This window comes from Notamacropus eugenii, chromosome 1 (genome assembly GCF_028372415.1).
Source record: "Notamacropus eugenii isolate mMacEug1 chromosome 1, mMacEug1.pri_v2, whole genome shotgun sequence".
Lineage (NCBI taxonomy): Eukaryota > Metazoa > Chordata > Mammalia > Diprotodontia > Macropodidae > Notamacropus > Notamacropus eugenii.
Window position 1 is genome coordinate 92,315,219 of NC_092872.1, and position 21,742 is coordinate 92,336,960.

At 42.6% G+C, this 21,742-nt stretch overlaps 1 long non-coding RNA gene across 2 annotated transcripts in view; it reads left to right on the top strand.

The window, feature by feature from the left end:
- Positions 1–21,742, top strand: part of LOC140504633 (uncharacterized) — a 184,811-nt gene that overhangs the window by 41,720 nt on the left and 121,349 nt on the right. The gene's annotated exons all lie outside the window — the stretch shown is intronic.

Here is a 21,742-nt window from a genome sequence, read left to right on the forward strand (position 1 = left end):
CCTCCCTAAACTGGACGAAAAAGGATTTCCCTTAGTAAAAGTCTGCAGTTGCCTCTTCATCTACAAATTCAAATTCCCGACTTCATTTCAAACTAAAGTTTAGTTATTTTTGCCTTTAATTGACTCTCATTAAAGTCAAATTTGCTGCTTGCTGAGATTGGTGTAAATTATTTCCATCTTAATAGCTCCAATTAGGAATTAAACACAATGGTGGTTATATTTCAGAAACTGGCCGCTGGGCCCTTTCCCCACCCTTTTGTGTGTGTGTGTGTGTGTGTGTGTGTGTGTGTGTGTGTCTGTGTGTGTGTGTGTGTCTGTGTGTGTGTGTGTGTGTGTTTCCCCACAACTTCTCCTAAAAATAAAATATAAATATGGATGTGTCCTCAAAGGATCTGAGGCACACATTCCACGGCTCTCCTTGGTGGGGGGCTGGGGAAGGAGAGTGGGTAAGAGACAGGGAGAAAAGAAAACAAGACCTCGTAAGTGAAAATACCTTTTCCTTTTTGTTTATTTTCCAAGTCCCGCTGAAGCAACTTTGTATTTATCTCTCGTCTGAGACGCAGATACACACCCCCAAGGCTGTCTAATCCAAACTTCAGGCACACAAAAGCCTAGGCCAAGTCCCTCCGCGGCAGCTTTCTGCCACCCTCTCTCCTTCGGGGGATACGTTTTGCATGCACTTTCACTGTTTGGGGTGCCTCCTGGGCTCTACAATAGCTCTTCTCTTGCCGCTCCTGGGCACATGGCTTGGTCCCTCAAAACGGGCCCTGGGCGCCCCGAGGACCCCCCTCGGGGTGACCCCCCCTCGGGGTGTAAGCCAGGATTCACAAATTCCGAGCTGAGGAGGGGGTCGCTGGCCTGACCCCTGTCTCGGGGTCCGAGCCGGGGAACACGCGGCAGGGTGGGGAGCGGGGGCGGGGAAGGGGTGCGCTGCCCAGGCTGCGGGCTGGCATTGTCACCCAGGGTCACCGTTAGTATCCCGCAGAACTCTTCTTTTCCAACCTGGGCATCAAACGCGGAGGGGGCGAGGGGAGCCGGAGGGGGGGGACAGGGGAGCCGGGGGAGGGGGCCGCAGGCTTAGCAATACATTCCAACCACCTCATTAATTTTTCATTGAGTGCGCTGGAGAAGGAGGAAGCGCCGAGCCGGAGCTGCCTCGCCGCCCCCCCCCCCCCCACATATCTCCTCTGTGCCCCCCCCCCCCGCCCCGCCACACACACATAAAGGGGGGAGATCTCTTCTCCGTGGCCCCTCAGCCCTGACCAGCCTCGGGCTCCGGGAGGCAGCGGCGAAGCCCAGACAAGCGTCTGGCGCCGGGTCCCCGGGGAGCGCCCAGGTGCCTCCGCAGCGCGCCCCCACCCCTGCACGCCCCCCAGCACAGTCTCCCTCTCGAGCTGCACCCCCAGCCCCAGCTTCCCCACTCCCCACCGCCGCTAGGACATCGGGGCAGCGGGGCAGAGCCCCCGGCCCCCGCCCCACCCTCGGCAAAAGCAAATGACCAGACTCGGGCCAGCACCGCCCCTTCTCGTCCCGGGGGACTCCCGGCCCTCCTTCCCCACCTTGCCCCCTGCCTGCCTGCTCCGTCGCCGGCTGCAGCCCCCACGGCCACGCGCGCTGCGGTCCACACCTGCCGCTCCAGCGAACCCTGCCCCCCGCAAGGGGGGCAGGCGGTAGGGGGCACTTACCAGCGGATCCCTCCTCGCGTGGCGGATCCCTCCTCGCGTGGCGGATCCCTCCTCCCTTGGCAGATCCCTCCTCCTGTGGGTCTGCAGGGAGCGCTCCCCGGCTCCGCCTGTCACTGCCGAGGAAGGGGGGCTGGGGGGGCGGGGAGAGAAGCAGCCGCCAGCCCGTCCTGCCCCGGCCCGGTGCCGCCTCGATCCCCGGCAGATCCCTGACTCATTCTGCCAGCTCGCCCCGCCAGACTCCCCGCAAACATCACCGCGACCACGCCACGATCTGCCCAGAGGCCACATCCAGTGCCGGGGGAGGGGGGCAGGAAGGGCAGAGGAAGGGAGCGAGAGGTGGAAAGAGCTCCCTCCCCCATGTACACACCCCTCATTCCTAGGAAGGCCCCTTTCCCACAAAAATTAAAATTAAAAGTGCAGGAGAAAAAAACCTCTTTTTGCAGAGGGGGCAGATGTTGCAGCGCTCAGCCACCCCCGCTGCCAAAGATCTCCGGTACCCCCACTCCCTATCGCCCGGAGCAGCGCCAGGTCCTCCCCTGCTCGGCTCTCCTCTCCTTTCTGCAACGCTGTTGCAAAGCTTCCCAGCGCCCTAGAGCCGGGACCCAGGCCATCCGCCCTATAGCAGGGGCTGGGAGAGGCGGGGGCTGATCTGGGCTGGGCTGGGGTTGGCAGGGCCCTGGGGGGGGCGGGGGGGAGGTGGTGGTGGCTACCGCTACTCCAGAGCACCCAAGAGATAGGCAGAGCCTGAGAATAAGGGGAATGTGATTTGGGGGGTGGGGTGGAGTTAGGGGGAGAGCTTTTTCCTAGAAGCTGTCTCCAAATATAGTAACAGGACTGGGGCATTCCTAGAAATGAGGGAGACATCAACACAAAAGCCGCTGGGGATAGCCCGGGTCCTCCTAACTCAGAAGTCTGTGAATGTGGAACACAACTCCCCCGGCACCCCTTTCTTTCCCAGCGTAGGAAGGCAAGGAGCCTCTATTGTTTGAGAACCTACCTGAGGCGTTATTGTTGCAGGTAACAGTTTAATTTCACTCTTGGCCCTTCCATGGATAGCTTTCCGATTCGCTGCGGCGTGGGGGGTGTAATGGGACTTGCTTCCACGCACACCCCCACTTCAGAAAAACTTTCCATTTTCAGAATGCAGGGATTACTTTCAGAAAGCACCTGTACCTTTCAGCACACTAACAAATACCTACCCAATCTCCATCAAATAGTTGTGGGTGAGTGGGGGGTGTTTCCCAAAACACGTACGTCTCCAGTGTTCAATGCTAGTGATTTGTGATTTGGCAAGATATTTTAAGAGGTGGGGAGGTAGGGGAAAGGAGAGACTCTCCTACTCGCAAGTTCTGAAAAAGTCTTCACTTTTCTTTTTATCTTGCAATTGAAAACATGCTCTGGCTTTTAACTCCTGTGCTTAGTCAACAATTCCAAGCTGTCTGAAGGAAAGCTGGAGACTGTGTAGGGCCCTACTTAAGTAAGCAGTAATATTAACCAATGAGTAGTTCTGTTAAATTCACTTGCCTATGCTTTCCTCCCTCCTCCCCGCCCCCATCTCCCAATCCTTCGACAAACTTGGTGTGAAAGGTCTCAGAAGTCTTCCCCTCCACTCCCCCACTCCCTCCCTCTTTTTCTTCGAGGACTATGGAGATAAGGGAGGCTTATATTTTAAAGAGCCAGGTTCCTGCTGTGAAAATCGGGGGTGACACTTCTGGAGAGTATGAAACTGAAAAAAAAAAAAAATATCCCCTTGATCATTAAAAAAATGTATTTGCTGTCCTCTGTTGGTCACAGTGGTTGTCACAAGCAAAAACAAATCATCCAAATGAGAATGTATTCTTCCTAGTCTAGCTGGAGTGAAGTTTTGTGTTTGCTCTTCTTCCCGGAGCCAAGACGAAAAATCAAACCAGACACAAGATACCCCTTATCCTCCATCCTCTAGAGGGACCTAGATACCCATGAATCCAAGTTAGATTGACAATTCCTCTTTGAATTTCCTTTCTGGTGTGTAATGTCACTTCACCTCAGAAACGCTGAAATCTTACCGCTTCAAGGAAGACAAAAATGGAAGTGGGATGGTACTGCAGGAAAGAACACTGACTGGCTCTGGAGGCAAAGAAAGGAAGGAAACAAGCATTATTAAGCACCTACTGTGTGCCAGGAGCTTTGCTAAGCACTTTACAATTATCTCATTGGCTCCTCAACAACCCTGTGAGGTAGGTCCTACCCCCATTTTACAGTCTGGGAAACTGAGACAAATCCAGGGTCACGCAGCAAAGATTTGATCTCAGGTCTTCCTGACTCCAGGCCCAGGATTCTATCCCCTTTGATACCCAGCTACCTGGGAGACAGTCTGCTTCTATCCTGTGACCCTTACAGTACTACTACCAATGAGACCTTGATCAAGACACTTAACCCTTGGTGTTCAGTTTCATTTGTAAAATAAGGGCGTTGACTTATGTCTTTCCTCTGAGATCACCTTCCATTTAGAGTTTAGCATCCCCCCCCCCACGTGCATGTATATGTATGTATATATACACGTGTGTATGTATATATACACATGTGTGTATGTAGTTATTCGCATGCCGCCTCTCCCATTAGAGCCTTCAGGAGGGCAGGGATAGTTTTTTGCCTTGCTTTGTATCCCCAGAGTTTAGCACAGTGCCCGGAACATAGTGCTTTTAAAATGTTCATTGACCTCTGAGGTCCCTTCCAGATCTATGATCCCATGATGCCTTGAGTGTGAGTTAAGCTAGGCATATGAATAAGGATGATAATAACTCACATTTAAATATCATGGTAAAGTTTAAAGAGGACTTTCTCCAGCAATTAACCTGTGAGATAAGTAGGGTGTTACCCCCATTTTACCAATGAGGAAACTGACGTTCAGATAGTTTGAATACTTTGTCCATTGTCACATTTATTTATTCATTAAGTGTTGACTTTATAAATAAGGTAGTTGGATGTTTTTTTCACAAGCAAATCCTTTTGATCAAATCCAATCAGATAATAGGACAATATTAGGCTTCCTGTAAATGAATGGTATTGAGGTTCACCCTATCCTTCCCAATTTAGACACTGTTGACTTGTCCGATTCTTTGTGACCCCTTTTTGAGATTTTCTTGGCAAAGATATTGGAATGGTTTGCCATTTCCTTCTCCAGTTTATTTTACAGATGAGGAAACTGAGACAAACAGGGTTAACACAGCTAGTAAGTGTCTAAGGCCAGAGAGGTCTTCTTGACTCTAAGTCCAATGCTCTTCTCACTATGCCTGCCACCTAGGTGCCCCAATTTAGACCCTACAGATAGATATAGGAAAAAGAAACACATTAGCAAATATTGATCGGTGGTGTGGCCTGAAAGAGCCCAGCCATTCATATTCACCTGGTTTCCTGTCCCCCTTGTAATTGCTGGAGAAAGTCCCTTTTAAACACTAACATGATATTTAAATGTGTTATTATCATCATTATTCATATGCCTAGCTTAATTTGACTTGTAGGGACTGTGTGACCCAGCAAGTCCCAGCTTCTCAGTGCTCTAAGTAATTCTTTAAGGATATAAATTGTAGGGAAGGAGCCTACCTGTGCTTGGAGGAGGAATTCCTTTATTGAGGAGTACTGTCTGTCAGTGAAATCACAGGTCCAGTGAATGAATATAGTTACAGGAATTCTCTGTGGCCACAAACAGTGTGAATGTTACTTGACTAGGCTATATGGTGACAGAAACATATTTTGAAAGAGCAAGCACTCCGAACACAGCTTTTTTTTTTAAGCTGGGTTGTTTTTTAAATTGCTTTATTACTTGGCTTTATGAATGTTGACTTTGTTTTCATCGAATCAGCGGGACCGGTTCTGAAATACCTCTTTGGCACTTGGTCCCGCAGTTGAAATGGGGAAAGATATGGCCCAAGTCAGAGCAGGGCCAGAGGTAAAAAGGAGGTATCAAAGACTGGATCCACCAGATTAAAATCTCCTTGCAAGGAGCTAGGGGCCAGTTCAAGCCCTTAGGGTCAGATCTGAGGGAGAGGTGGCTAAAGGCCAGATTTAATAGGTAGGAGGTGAGTTTACACTATTCTCCAGAGACAGGGGCCAAGGCGGCCAAAGGTGTTTGCCAGATTGGCCTGTAGAAAGACTGCCGGAGACCAGGAACTCTGAAGAGGGTGATTAGATGCTTGTCCAAGGGAAAATGGGGAGTGAAAGGCAATCCTGCATTTGACTTTGCTTGGCAGTAGCAGTGCCTGGTGCTCCTGGAAATTGCCCAGTGTCTGGGCCTGGCATTTCAGAGGTTACAGTGGGCAGAGAATATTTCCCCCAAATCCCTTCCATGATTCTGAGAACTGAATAAGGTTCCCTGCCCTTCCACTAAGTCAGAAATAGTTCCTGAATGGGAGAGCACGAACAGTGGAGTCTCCCAGCAGGACTGAAGGACTCCTTTGCCAGGTCACTGGAGCATATACCTGGGATTCCAAAGCAAGTCCAGTTCTCTTTGGTGGAAACCCTCCTGTCTTCTGGGACAGTGCCATCCTCTTTATCCCCAAGATCTTTTGGCAAAATGTGAGGGAAGCATCCAGCATTTTGCCTTCTTTCTTTCATCACAGAGCTCCAGTAGGAGCACCCTGAAAATGAGGGGTCCTGTCTGTAGTACATATTCAAAAATGCATAGAACCTGAACATTTCATTTGCACATAAAATAATTCTATTAACTTTAACTTGAAATTCCTTCAAGCCTCCATCTCCAGCCCCCATCTTTAATCCCTCCCCACTCCCATCACCTTCCCCCTCCTGCCCTTCTAACCAAAGCTTGTCCCAGCTGTAAGGAAGAGTGGAAATTTGGGTCAAGGACAGCTAGGTAAAACTACACTTCTCTGCAAAAGTGCTTCAGGCTCCTGAGTGTTAGTTAAGAGGAAGCAGGGCTTTCTGCATTTCCTTAAGTGCTAGTAAGAATCTTGGTTTAGGATTGGCTACCTCAAGCATTTATACATCAAGATAAAAAGGTCCCAGAAGCTGCCTGCCTGTTTACATCAGTTTTCCAGTTCCTACCCTATGAATGAAATTGGGAAAGAAAAAGAAGATTAGTAACCGTCGAATTGAAGATCACAGAATTCTCTTTCTTCATGGAAGGGCTTGGATTTTAGGGAATAACATCTGTTCTGCTTAGTCAGCATTCAGAACAGATGCCAAACAGCACTTTGAATGCCTTCCTCCCCTCCTCTGATTCACACAATGGAACAGGTAAGGGGAAAAATGTGGCTTGAGTCAAAAGGGTCATGCTATCTATCTCCCTGCCCTTCCAATTTCCACACCATTTTACAATGATGTATTCAGATTTCCAATGGGTCCAACTGAGAGAGATCCAGTTTCCACCATGCACAGAGAAGTAAGTTGTTCTGTGGTGAGATTGTTGGGTCTCAGATGGCAAGGTTCCAGTTCTGCTCTGAACCATGTTAAATTTGGTTGGTTTGTCTTCAGGGGTGTATACCCCTTTTGGTATATCTTTGCTCTCTACCGCTCCAATTTAACCAAATTGGAAGAGCATTCCTGATTCTTGCCTCAGAGGAATGAGATACAGAGGTCATATGGTCTGGACTGAATTGAGCCAGGGGTTAAGACCTGAGGCAACTGGCACTTCAAAACATAGACTATTTTACCATTCAAGATTAGCAATTCTCTGAATGCCTGGTTGAGCTGTGGAGAGAGTTTTGGTCTTGAAGTTAGAAAGACTTGGGTTTGAATCCTGTCTCTGATAGCTGTTCAACCTAGAGCAAGTCTTAACAGGAGCATAGAGTTCTAGCTGGAAAGGACCTTAAAGGGACCAATTTATTCATTTCACAGATGAGAAAAATGAAGCCCAAAGAGGTTAAGTGACTTGTCCAGGGTCACACAGCTTCTAAGTATATGAAGCAAGTTTCCATTCCAAGTCTTCCTGACTTTGGGCACTATGCCACAATTTTTATATGCCTTTGGCAGCTCCCTAAGACTTACCAACTAAGTCTTATCTAATTCAATTCAATAAGCCCTTATTGAGCTCTTGCTTTGTGCCTGGTGCTATAACTGGCTCTAGTCATGCAAAGAAAAAGTGAAAATAGTCCTTGCTTGAAAAAAGCTTATATTCCATTAGAATGTCAGAGGAAGGTTGCTGTTTTGGTAGAGGGCATAACCACACTGGGAGTTCCCACTGAGGCAATCTCAAATCGTTTGAGTATTTGCCTTTGTGTTCATTTATGTTATCAGTAGGCATGGATGGCTATGTTCCCAGTAATTGAAAGGAGTATCCACATATGAGAGCACTGATCCATTGAGGCACATGTATACATGCATACACAACAACATATGTGTGCTTAATGTTTATGGATAGTTTATCAGTATAAATAACTTTCATCTGGATTGTTTCATATATATGTGTATATATATGTATGTATGTATTCTTTAATCTTTGAGAATCCTGGAGAATAGATAAGCACCCAAGCATAAATGATATTCTTCCTTTCCAGGATGGAAGGAGTGGTAGGGGGTGAGGGATGGGGAAATATACCAAGTGTTGCTATTCAAATCCTTCCCAGAACACAGGACATGTGTTCAGTGATGCTGATAGCATCAAAGGTTTCTTCCCTTCTCTCAAGAGGATCAAATGAGATAATGTACATAAAGGGCTTTGTGAAACTTAAATCTCTATATGTATGACGATGATGGTGGTGGTGGTGATGACAGCTCTAAACTAGGAGACCATAATCTTGGCTTGTGGTATCCTTTCTTTCCTTGTGCATACTTCTTGTTAGCCTTAATGATCTAGTGTAGGTGTTGTAGAGGCTACATAACTGAGCATATCCCCAGTTCCACTCTAAACTACTTTAAATTCTTTAAATTTGATTGGTTTGTCCTCAAGGGCTACAGAATCTTTGCTCTCTACCACTCCAATTTAACCAAATTGGAAGATCTAATCTTTGGGGATTGGGTGAGCAACCCTTATGCTCACATTACCTTATGTCCCTATCAGAACATGTGGATATTCTTAATGATCCATCTTGTTCCTGAAAATGAATTTACTCTTATAAGAGGTACCATATTATACATTCCATTTATGTCATGGTTAATTTTCTATTTAATTGTCTGTATATTTTACACCCCTATGTCCACCTTGTGCTTGTCTTATTGGAAACCCGTGTCACCCCCCGCAAAGGGCAGAGGGTTCTCATCCATGTAATTCTTTTTCTACACTCATATACCATCATTCTAATTCAGCTCCTCATCACTTCTCTCCTGGACTATTACAATAACCTCCTACTTAAATCTCTCTACTCCAAGCCTCCCTCTCATTCTAATCCATCCTCTATAGAACCAACAAAGCAATTTTCCTAAAGCACATGTCTGTTTGTGTTAGCTCTCACCTCCTCACTCAGTGAGCCCCAGTGGCTTCCTGTTATGTAAGGATCACACATAAACTTCTTTGTTTGGCATTTAGAACTCCTCACAACTTGTCTCCTTTCTAGTCATCTTACATATTACTCCTCCCCACATACTTTTTCAGTCCAGCCATACTGGTCTGTTTGCTGTTCGCAATAAATATTCTCTGTCTCCTGACTCTGTGCCTTCATTTATCAGATGTTCACCATGCCTGGAATGTTCTTTCCTCACCTCCACCTCACCAGGAATGCCTGATTTTCTTGAATACTCAGTTTCAGCACCAATTTCTTCCTGATCTCTGCCCACTGTTAATGCACTCTTTCTCAAAACGACCTTGTATGAATTTTGCCTGTATTTGTGTACATACATGCTGTTTTCCCTTTTAGAATATAAATGTATTGAGGATAGGTCGTTTACCTTTTGTTTTTGTAGGATGGCATTTGGCACATAGTAAATGCCTGATGATGATTGCCTTTTGCATAGTACTTAGTAGGATTTCCTGTGCATTTAAGCACTCAATGAATGTTATTTGATGATGGTGAGAAAAAGAGTACCTTGTAGAGAGAAATTTTAAAGATAGGAAAGAGGAAATTTCTTGAGAGCTAACTCCATTCAGTCAGCCAACCTAAAAACAGATTTGTCCATTTAGCTTTCTCTTACATAAGCTTACACCTTTAAGACTTGGAAATATTGAGGTTTCTCTTACAGAAGAAATGACTTCCTTTTAAAGGCTTCATGAAATGACACATCAGCTAGTTGTTTTTGTGGCTCTTTCTTGAGATCACTAATTTCCCCTCTAACCATCAGGTGGCATTCATATCCATTCACTGGGAGTCCTATGGTCTCTCTCAGGTTTGCTCATGCCCACATAGGGCAGAAGTACTAAGTGTCACAGTCTGTACTTGTCAGAGTATCCTTTAGCTCTGCTACTGTTGAGGATCTCTCCCTATCAAAATTAGCTCTGAGGCTTCCACCAGCTGGCAAACTCTACTTCCTTTTTTGGAACTGGCTAATTTTCAGTGGTGGCTGCTAGGTTGGTGCAGTAGATAGCAGACTAGGCCTGAAGTCAGGAAGGCTAATCTTCCTGAGTTCAAATCTCAGACACTTAACTAGCTGTGTGACCCTGGGCAAGTGGCTTAAAAATGTTTGCCTCAGTTTCCCCATCTGTAAAATGAGCTGGAGAAGAAAATGGCAAATCACTCCAGTATCTTTGCCAAAAGAATTCCAAATAGGGTCACAAAAAAGTCAGATCAACTAAAATGACTGAACAACAACATTTTTTTTCAGTGAGTGCTAGTCATATGACTTTGGTATATTATCAAACATTCTTAGCTACTCTATGTAGTATTTATTCAGTATATAATCTATATGCAAATAGTACTTATTAGTAGACAATGCACAATACATATGCAAAAATTTGAAAGGTCACTATCACTAACCTGATTGTATTTCCACAATACTTGAATTGTTTCTTTCTGGCTGCTTGTGATATTTTCTCCTTGACCTGGGAACTCTGGAATTTGGCTACAATATTCCTATGAGTTTTCCTTTGGGGATCTCTTTCAGGACGTGATTGGTGAATTCTTTCCATTTCTATTTTACCCTCTGGTTCTAGAATATCAGAGCAATTTTCCTTGATAATTTCATGAAAGATGATGTCTAGGCTCTTTTTTTGATCATGACTTTCAGGTAGATCAATAATTTTAAAATTATCTCTCCTGGATCTATTTTCCAGGTCGATTGTTTTTCCAGTCAGATATTTCACATTGTCTTCTATTTTTTCATTCTTTTGGCTTTATTTTATAATTTCTTGGTTTCTCATGAAGTCATTAGCTTCCATCTGCTCCATTATAATTTTTAAAGAACTATTTTCTTCAGTGAGCTTTTGAACCTCCTTTTCCATTTGGCTAATTCTGCTTTTTAAAGCATTCTTCTCCTCATTGACTTTTTGAACCTCTTTTGCCATTTAGACTAGTCTATTTTTAAAGGTGTTATTTTCTTTAACATTTTTTTGGATCTCCTTTAGCAAGCTGTTGACTTGCTTTTCATGGATTTCTTGCATTGCTCTCATTTCTCTTTCCCATTTTTCCTGCACCTCTCTTACTTGATTTTCAAAATCCTTTTGAGCTCTTCCATAGCCTGAGACAATTTTTTTTAGAGCATATTTTTTTTGGAGGTTTTGGATTTAGAAGCCTTGACTTTGATGTCTTCCTTTGATGGTATGCTTTATTCTTCCTCATCCTGAAAGGATGGTAGAAAATACCTTTTCACCAAGAAAGTAACCTTCTGCATTTTTTCCCCCTTTTTTGGGCATTTTCCCAGTCAGTGACTTGACTTTTGAGTCTTTTGTCAAGTGGAGGGTATACTCTAGGCACCTGTAAGTTCTCAATTTCTCCAAGATGTCACAATCAAAAGAGAGGCCTGCACTCTGGTCTGGGAGCAACCATAAGTACTCTTTTCTACCCAGCAACTGAGAGTAGGATCTCCTCTCTAGAGCCTCCACAAGTTCTACCATGCCAGTGCTCCTCCTCACCCCAGGACCACCACTCAGAACTGAAACCCAGATAGGTCAATCGATTCCCCTGGTATCTTTAGGCTGAGGGTTCCAAAAGTAGATGCTGCTGCTACAGTTGCTCCTGCTGCCCTGAGGTCAATGCTGGCACCAGTCCACACACCTCTCTCACGCAGGTGAAAGGGCTTTCTCACTGACCTTTGAAACTGTCTTTGGCATTTGTGGGCTGAGAAATCTGGGAATCACAGCTGCTACCCATGATTCCACACCCTGAAACCTGCTCCAGTCCTATCCCTGCAACATGGCCCAGGCTGGCTTGTGCTCCACTCTGAGCCTGGTGCAATAGATTTTTCTTGTCAGTCTTTCAGGCTGTCTTGGGCTGGAAATCTCTTTCGCTCTGTCATTTTGTGGCTTCTGCTGCTGTAGAATTTTTTAGAGTCATTTTCTACAGGTATTTATGGGCTATGAGGTGAGAGCTAGAGCAGTCTTACTACTCCGCCATCTTGGCTCCACCTGCTGAAGTTCCACTATTACTAACCTAAGGAAGCTGGGTGGTACAGCAAATAAAATGCCAGGTCTAGAGTCAAGAAGACTGATTTTCCTGTATTCAAATCTAGTCTGAGATACATATTAGTTGTGTAACCCTGGGCAAGTCATTTAACCCTGTTCACATTAGTTCCTCATCTGTAAAATGAGGTAGAGAAGGAAATGGCAAACCATTCTAGTATCTTTGCCAAGAAAATCCCAAATGGGGTCATGAAGAGTTGGACACAGCTGAAAACAACTGAACCTCAACAATGACATTACTAGCCCACTACTCTCCTAAACCCATAAGGTCCTCCAGACAAATAAATTATCTGGACCCAAGAATTCTGGAAAATGTTCAATTTGAGTTTATTTAGTTACCCCTGCCCTCTGCTATTCCCCTCTAGAGGTACAAAGGAGTAGCAACTTAATATTCAACTCACTGAATGAAAAGGCTGAAACTCTGAGGGAGCTTTGTACCTGGACCTCACAGCACAGGGGATGGAATTGAGGTCTCAGCTCAGCTTAGGGAGTAGAACTCAGATCTGGTATAAATGGAAATATATTTCCTGGGGCTTTGGCTATCAAGTTTCAGGCTGGGACTTCTGATTCCTTCTGGCCTTTACTACTCCATTATGGAGCTAGATAAGCTGGTCTGTAAGTCAAAGATCCCTGAGTTCCTTTCTCTCTCTGCTTCAGCTATATCTGTCTTCTCAGTTCTTCTCAACACACCCTAGCCAACCCTCTACTTCTCCTCACAGCTGGATCATGGGAGGGACACTGTACCCCCAATTATTTAGTCTCTTTATTAATAAACTGGTTGTGCTATGTATGTCATGGGGCTACTGTGACAAAAGCATTATGCAAACCTTTGCCATGTATAAATGAATTGTTCATTATTATTTCTTCAGTACTTAAAAAACTCATTATTCTATCTGTGGAACAACTAGGTGGAGTAGTGGATAGAGTGCTAGGCCTGGAGTCAGGAGCACATGAGTATAACTCCCACCTTATACATACACTAGCTATGTAACCATGGGCAAGTCATTTAACCCCTGTCTGCTTCAGTTTCCTTGACTGGAAAATGGGGATAATATTAGCACCTACATCTCAAAGATCAAATGGGAAAATATTTGTAAAAAAAATGCTTAGCACAGTGCCGGGAATGTCGTTGGTGCTCTATAAATGCTTATTCCCTCCTTCCTCATGTGAATATTCTCTCCATCAAACATACATAGCAATTCTGCCCAAGACTCAGTAGACAAACTTTATGAGCTGGTCTGAAAATTCATTGCCTGGTGAATAAATAGTCTTCTGGCTACTGGTCCATCTGATTTTAGTAACTAAGTTGATTTTCAGACAATCAGTTATCACTGGACCTACACTAAAAACTTGTCTTGCTTGGTTAGGACTACCAGAACTTGTCCTCTTGTGATACAGCCTTTAAAAATCTACAGATAAGATGTGATATCTGTATTTCTTACTTTCTTTGACTTAGGGAAGGTAATTGAGTTCAAGGACTCTTTACTGCCCAACATATCACACTTACTGTTCAGTTTAGCATTCAAGGCCTTCTATAATAAAATTATCCCCTTACAGAGTTAACCTTCCCCTACACATTAAGCTCTTACTCTTTAGTGTGGCATTTAAGGCCTTGTATAATAGTATAGTCCTCTTATATAGGTAGCCTTATTCCTTAATATATACCTTCTCTTTAGATAGGTCATTCTCCTCACTGTCCCTTCCACTGGCCACACTCATTCCTCTTCTGTACTTTGCATATGCTTTTCTCTCATTTGGAATGCTTCTTCCTTCCTCTCCATCCAGCCACATTTTCTTTTTTTTAGCTAGTGGTTTTTTAAAAATTTATTTATTTTTAGTTTTAAACATTCACTTCCATAAAATTTTGAGTCCCAAATTTTCTCCCCATCTCTCCCCTCCCTCTATCCCAAGACAGCATGTAATTTGATATAGACTCTACATATACATTCATATTGAACTGTTTTCACATTACTCATATTGAAAGAAGAATTAGAACCAATGGAATGAACCCTGAGAAAAAACAAAACAAAAAAGAGAGAGAGTAATAGTATGGTTCAATCTGCATTTAGACTCCATAGGTCTTTCTCTGGATGTGGACAGCATTTTCCATCATGAGTCCTTTAGATTTGTCTTACATCCTTGCATTGCTAAGAACAGCCAAGTCTATCAAAGTTAGTCACTGCACAGTGTGACTGGTTACTCTATACAGCATTCTCCTGGTTCTGCACACCACTCAGCATCAATTCATTCAAGTCAATCAGCCACATTTTTACCCACATTTGCAGGCACAAGAATCCTACTTCTTCTATTACTACATCTCATATTTATCTCTTCCTTTTCTGAAGTGGTATAATGTTTATAGTCAATATTAAACAATTTCACTAATTAATGTTGTAACAGCAAGGACCCCGGCATACACAGAAGGGCTTGCCATATGGGTTCTTACATCTGCTTTTCTAAAAGGAAAGCAACTTTTACGGGGTCAACAATCTACTTTCAGTAAGCACATTTATCATTCACTTAGTTTAGGGGGAAAAGTCAGCATCCTGAACTTCAGAGAAAATACAGAGAAATAAAGACCAACAGACAGGGCTTCCAACTGTCTGACCGTAAACAATACATACGTCGCAGATCAATGGGCAGATTCAGCTGTCTCACCATTACACACAGAGTGTAATCAGAGAGTGAAGCACCAACATCTGGGCTTTCAAAGCTGGGAGGCTCCTTAGCAGCTATCTAGAGTCTCCTCTGGCCAAACAAACACTTTTAATGAGTAAACCCCAAAACAAAACTTCAACTCAGAGTATATATATACTTTTCAGAGCCAGAGGGAATCACAACTCTTGAAAACCAGGGCCTCATTAGAAATCAACAAAAGATGTGTGTCTTCCTACAATGGGCAGGTCCAGGTGGGGAAGATCTTTAACTCTCATTAACATTACCAATGTATATACTGTTAGCTTATTAATGTATATTAAACTGAAAGTTCTTTGTGGACATGCTTTTTATTCCTTTTGTTATTACCCACAGTTCCTAGCACCAAGCTGGGTACATAGCAGACATTCAATAAATACCCAACTGATTAATTGATTGGTTCACAAAGTCTTTTACTGAACCATAGCCTTTAAGGAACATAAATAAGAGTTAATGAATTGTGTTAACCAAGGACTGTTTTCTATTTGGTTTAATCATGTCAATGAGAACTTGAAAGCAAGATTTATAGGTAAACCACACTGTGGATAATCTAATCACGGATAATGAAGAATTGATTGACCTGGATCCATTAATGGTCAGACGATATCTATGAAACAGGTTGAGCGATCCTAGGATGTCTAGATTCTTGGCTGTTAGGTGGGGTTTATAGTAGTGGCAAGTTACCACTGCTCCCTCTTGTCCTTAGAAAAATGCATTATCATTATAGTTTAATGAATAAATGTTTCATTTTCTTTAAGGAATGTCATTTCTCTGTATGAGAAGGAGATCCTCTAACATTTTAGCTCATTGAAGGCCTGGTGATAACTAACTCTAGAAGTACAGAAGCCACCTGATCCAGTTAATAAAGAGGTAGACAGCTAGGTGGTACAGTGGATACGATGCAGGGCTTGGAGTCAGGATGATGTGTCCAAATCCCATCTCAAGTACTTACAAGCTGTGTGTACTCAAACAAATTACTTAATCCCGTATGCCTCAATTTCCTCAATTGAAAAATGGTGATAATAATGGCACCTGCTTCTCAGTTATGAGGATTAAATGAGAACAAATGGAAAAGCACATTGCAAACCTTAACTTGCTATATAGATGCTGGTTTGTTATTATTATTTCTTCCATGTGGCAGCTTTTCACATCCTTAAAGATAAAAATATCATCCGCAAATTTTGTCTTCTTTAGGTTAAACATCCGCTCTTCTTTTAGTTGAACTTTATATGGCACACACTCAAAGGCTTTCTTCATTCTGGGGACAGCCTGGCGATGCTCCCTGGCTTATCAATCCAAACTGTGGTGCCCATGCCTGAACACAATACTTTCTGTGTGGTCTCTTCTGAACATAGTCCAGGAGGTTTTCTACCTATTATTCCTGAAAGCTATCTGTCTCTTAATGTAGCCCAAAATCGCATTAACTTATTTTAGTAATCATATCACATTGTGTATTCACATGGAGCTTGAAATCCACTAAAACCCCAAGATCTTTTTCAGGTAAACTGCTGTCTAGGTACAGCCACCCAACGTGTATTTTTCAACTTGATTTTTTTAGCCAAAGGTAAAGCTTTATATTTAGCTATATTTAATTCCATCCTTCTGGGATAGCAATGATTCTTGATTCTGAAAAAAGTGTGTGTGTGTGTGTGTGTGTGTGTGTGTGTGTGTGTGTGTGTGTGTTTAGTACAACAATCAGTGCCTTTTAGAACCAAATGGTCAAATGTCCAGCACTCTATTTGTTTTCCAGCCACCTTTTGTGTTTTCTGATACACAGCTGACATCTGAGGGTTATCAGTGCTTGTATAGAGACTTAAAAACTATCAAGGAACCTTGTGCCCATAGGAAAGAATGATAACAGATAGAAGCACTTCTGCCGATTACCTTGCCATTAGCGGCTGGGAAAGTAAAGCAAGAAAACTTGAAAGCAGTGTGTTATCCCCGGTTATTAAAACTAATGAGCTTCTAAGCTGTTCTCCTGTGTAACAATGTGGTGCTAGTCTCTGCTGCTGCCTCTTCAGGTGGCTGTGAGATAGAAAACAAAGCCTGGACCACATCCACTCAGGAAGAGGACATTCATTCGTTCTATAAGCATTTGTTAAATAGCTCCTGTGTTCCAGGTACTATGCTAGGTGCTAGGATACAAGACAAAAATGAAACTGTCCTTGCCTTCAATAAGATTACATTCTACCAGCAGGAAGAGAAAGCCAGCTATCTTCCTAGACCCATTAATGTATTTTGGTGGCATTAGTAGAGTGTACAAAGTCAGGTGTTGGGGAGGATTTGTGAGGTCTCCCTCACGAAGGCAGTCCTGCTCTGGACTAATGTTTTTTTCAAAGTGACTTCACCTCTCAGTTGTCCTATGTGTAAAATGCATTGTATGTCTTCTTCTGGGAAGAGCCTGAGAACTAAAAGTCACAATGATAGCAGTAAAACAACATAATAAAGCAGTTTAGCAAAGCAAATTACACATCTCATTTGATCCTTACAACAACTTTGTGAAGTAGGGGCTGTTATTATCCCCATTTTACAGATGAAGAAACCGAAGTTGGATGACTGACCCAAGGTGCCCATGACTTAAATATTTGGAAAGGGCTTTGAACTTCATTGTAAAGGGTTAAGCAGTTGAAAGTATTATAACTGGTAGGTTTACATAGATTTGGGATTTTTTTTCATATGAAGTGATAGATATAGATAGAATTGGAGATAGATTAAATAAAACTAAGGATAAATATAGAATTAGAGATGGATTAAAGATAGATAGTTATGGAAGAAAAAGAATACCTACTATGTGCCAGGCACTGTGTTACGTGTTTGACAAATATTAGTACAGCTTAGTAAAGTAGTTTGTAGGTAGGACAGATGTAAACTTAGGTCTTCATGATGGCAGGCCCAGGTTCAATCCACTGTACCACCTTTCTGCTTTACACTGTAAGTTTACCTGAGTTATAAGAATATGGATGAATAGATTTCTGTGATAAAGTATAGATGAGATAGCAAGTTGTCTGACATGTAAAGTACATACCAGCAAGGTGGTTCGTTGGACAAAGCTCACTTTAATGTGATACAAATAATGCCTGATGTTTTGTGGAGGGCATAATATTTTTTTTAATCCTATGTACAGTTGAAATGTGTTTTTAAAAATGCATTTCAAATGAATTTTGCTCACGTACACCCAGCATTTTGAAATACCTGTTTTGCTTTTATTTATGTTAAGTGTAGGTTTTCTAAATAGATGACATCAGCCACAATTGAAATACAGCTTGGCTGATTGTCTCCATAAGCTCCATCACTGAATGTTGCCAAGTCTTTGCTCCGCCTTGCTCACCAGGAATGTCTTGCTTTGGGGTGGTCTCTTTGACAATGGGGAGGGAGCTCCTTAATTTCAGAGGCAGGATATGATAATAATGACTTGCATTTTTTATAGTTTCTACTTTTCCATAGTACTTTCACATTCATTATCTAATCACAACAATGGATGAAGAAAACATTTATTAGCCACTGAACTAGACTGTGGGGAACAAATAGAAAGAAGCATTTATTTCAACAGGGAAACAAAATATAGATGAATCCTGGCCAGGTGTTTTGCAGATAACACACAGGAGATGCTGAACCTCCGACAGCTTCACTCTTGATCTGGTTAAACAGGCAGACAACTTCGAAGGAGTTAATAATCAGCTTTCTTCTAGTCTAGTCTTCTCAGAAGGGTTGTAGGAAAACCAGTTCCTATACCATTCCCTAATCACCCTTCTTGAAGAGGCTGGTGAGAAGAGGGGGGAACTACCCCTACATCTCAATGGGGTCAATCGAGACAGGCACACTTGTGCATTTCTCTAAATCCCCTCAAGCGTCAATGAGTTTTGGTTGAGGCACGCACAAATTCCCCTATGGGATCCCTGTGATGTTGCCCCATGGGTTACACACACACACACACACACACACACACACACACACACACACTGACCAATGCCCACTTGCTTTTATAGGGCAACAGACAAAGAAGGCATCTTGTCAGCATTAAGCTCACAGGTTAACTTGAGCAGTATCATCATTCTGCACAAGAATAGTGAATATTACATTATGTCACCCCCATACCTCATGGCTCAGCCTCAGTAGAACTGTCTGTCACTACGATTCTGGGAACTACTATCTAGAATCCTTGAGACTATTCTGGGAGCTATCTAACACCTGGAAACTAGACATTCCCATGGCCATGGATCCAGAGACACTAACTCTAGAAGGATAACAAAGTCCTCCTTATGTACACTAGGGAAGGGAGTTTTGGTCTCAGGAGTCATAGAGCAGTTAATTATTACACCTTTTTCAGTAGCAAAAGTATTAGTGATTTGATTATCCTCAGAGCAAGAGATGGGGGCAAGGCAGGGCAGGAGGAAGATTCTCACACTTGGGTGTGAGGCAGATGGCAAGATACTTCCCTTGACCCTGGTTTCCTAGTAGATGACTGGATGGAACGTGAAACATGGTCTGGGGTCAGTCCAAAGCAGAACGCATTAATGTCCCCAAGAAGAGGCTGGGTCTCTAGATCTATCTCCATTCACAGATTAAGAAGCTACATATCAGACAGGTTAAGTAGCCTTCCCTAGGCCACACAATGAGTTAGTGATGGAGCAGGAACTTCTGAGTTTCATGCTCTTTCCATTATGCTTTATATAATGGAGCCAAGTCAGTTCCTGTCAAATTAATAGTAGAGATAAAATACAATTATCATAAACTCCAAACAGCAGCTAGGTAGCATTGTGGATAGAATGCTGGGCTGGGAGTCAGGAAGGCTCATCTTCTGAGTTCAAATCTGGCTTCAGACACTTACTAGTTATGTGACCCTGGGCAAGTCACTTAACCCTATTTGCCTTCATTTCCTCTGTAAAATGAGCTTGAGAAGGAAATGGCAAAAATTCCAGCATCCTTTGCAAGAAAACCCATAAAGGGAACATGACTGAAAATGACTGAAGGAAAATCCAAAGGTCTATTCACATTCTTTTACTGAACCAGAATCCTGTTACATCAACTATATGCCAAATGTGTCTTGAAACAAAAGGGCTATCAGGTATTTTTCATCCTAACGATTCACAGAATAACCGTCTCAGGATCGGAAGAGACCTCAAAGATCAGCCAATCCAACCACTAAATAAATAGGAATCCTTAATACTATTTGTCTATGGAACTTGTCATTCAATGATGATGAATATTCATTAGATAGAATCATAATTGATCTGGAATGCCCTCTATGATTCTACCACTTTAGATTCAATGGAGCCACAACGAAAATCTCTCTGGATGGAAAAAAAAATCGTGTAACTGAATGGTTGACTATTTTTTTGAGATTCATCTCTTCTGTCCCTTTTTCTCATAAGCTACTGATCTTTCTTTATAAAAAAAAATTGCATTTACTTAGAAGCCTTCAGACTGTCAACTGAACAGCTGCAACTTTTTTTTCCAATTACAGAGTGGTATTCAGTTAACAGAACAGCAGCTATTTCATATGCTGCTTCACAGACAACTGAAGATGAAAATGAGCCTAATCCCCAAATATAATTAATTTGTGCTTTCACCAACAAGAACCTGCTTTAAATTTCCATGCCAATTTTCAACCCCCATACTGTACCAGGTAAAGTTAGTGGCTATTGAAAATACCACTAAAGGACAGGGCTATCTAAAGACACATTTGGTAGTGAGTTAATTATAAAAAAAAAAAGAAAGAAAGAAAGAAAGAAAGAAACTGTACAGTTTAAAAACAAATCTTACACAGCCTTACATTTTAAGTTGTGAGTTGCATACAGGGGAGTTAAATGCTTTATACACAAGAAAAAATACTGCTCTAGAACCAACTTACTCATCATCATCACCAACTTCATCCTCCTTTGGGTCTTTTTCATCCTCTTTCTTTTTCTTACTCTTCTCAATTGTCACAAGTCCTCTCTTTTTACCGACATCAGGTTTTCCTCTAGTCCAGTATGCAGTAATATCTTTTTTCATATTTTCATATCCCCTTGCACCCCAATGGAGCACGCTCAGAGTTGTCCTTCCTGGTTCCATAGGCATTTGGGGGCCTGCTTCTGGCCGTGTGATGACTCAGTGCTGAAAAGATTTTACATTTTAGTGAGCACCTTGAGGGATTCCTTTGACCTTCTACTTTTAAGTTTAATCTCAATTCCTCACCAATCACCAAGTTTAATTAAATTTGTTCATAATTATTTTTCCCCATCACTTTTTAAAGTCTAGACTATCAACAAAACAAATCAAGCCTTGATTTATAGCATTGGCCAATTTTCCAGATGTAAATGCTCATATTGAAAACTTAAAGGTCACTCTCGCTGGTTTTAGCAGGCTACAATGGTAAAAAGGTAGTTTGGCAGTGAGAACACCTGAACTCAATCTGATGCTTACTACCAGTATGACTTAATTTTCATGGACATGCTTCCTCATCCAAAAATGAAGGTATTAGACTAGTTGGCCTCTGAAGTCCCTTTTAGCTGTAGAGTTATGATCAGAAATAGCTGTTGGTTTTACACATTGACAGCACAGATCTATGTTCAAAAAGAGGCATCAGTTTCACACATACCATTACTCTCTTTCTGTGGCTAAACTTAGATTACCTATTTCAGGTAAAACTCTTAACCTTGTTTGCGTCATGGATACCTTTGGCAGTCTGGCGAAGTCTATGGATTCCTTCTCAGAATAATGTTTTTAAATGAATAAAATTTGTTGTATTTACCAAAAAACCCCAATTATGTTGAAATCTAGTTATCAAAATATTTTTTTTAAAAAACACATTCATAGATCCCAGGCTAAGAACCCCTGAGTGAAGGGGAGAAGGAATAATTTATGTGGCAAAGGGATAAAGGAGCTTGGCTCAAAAAAGGGA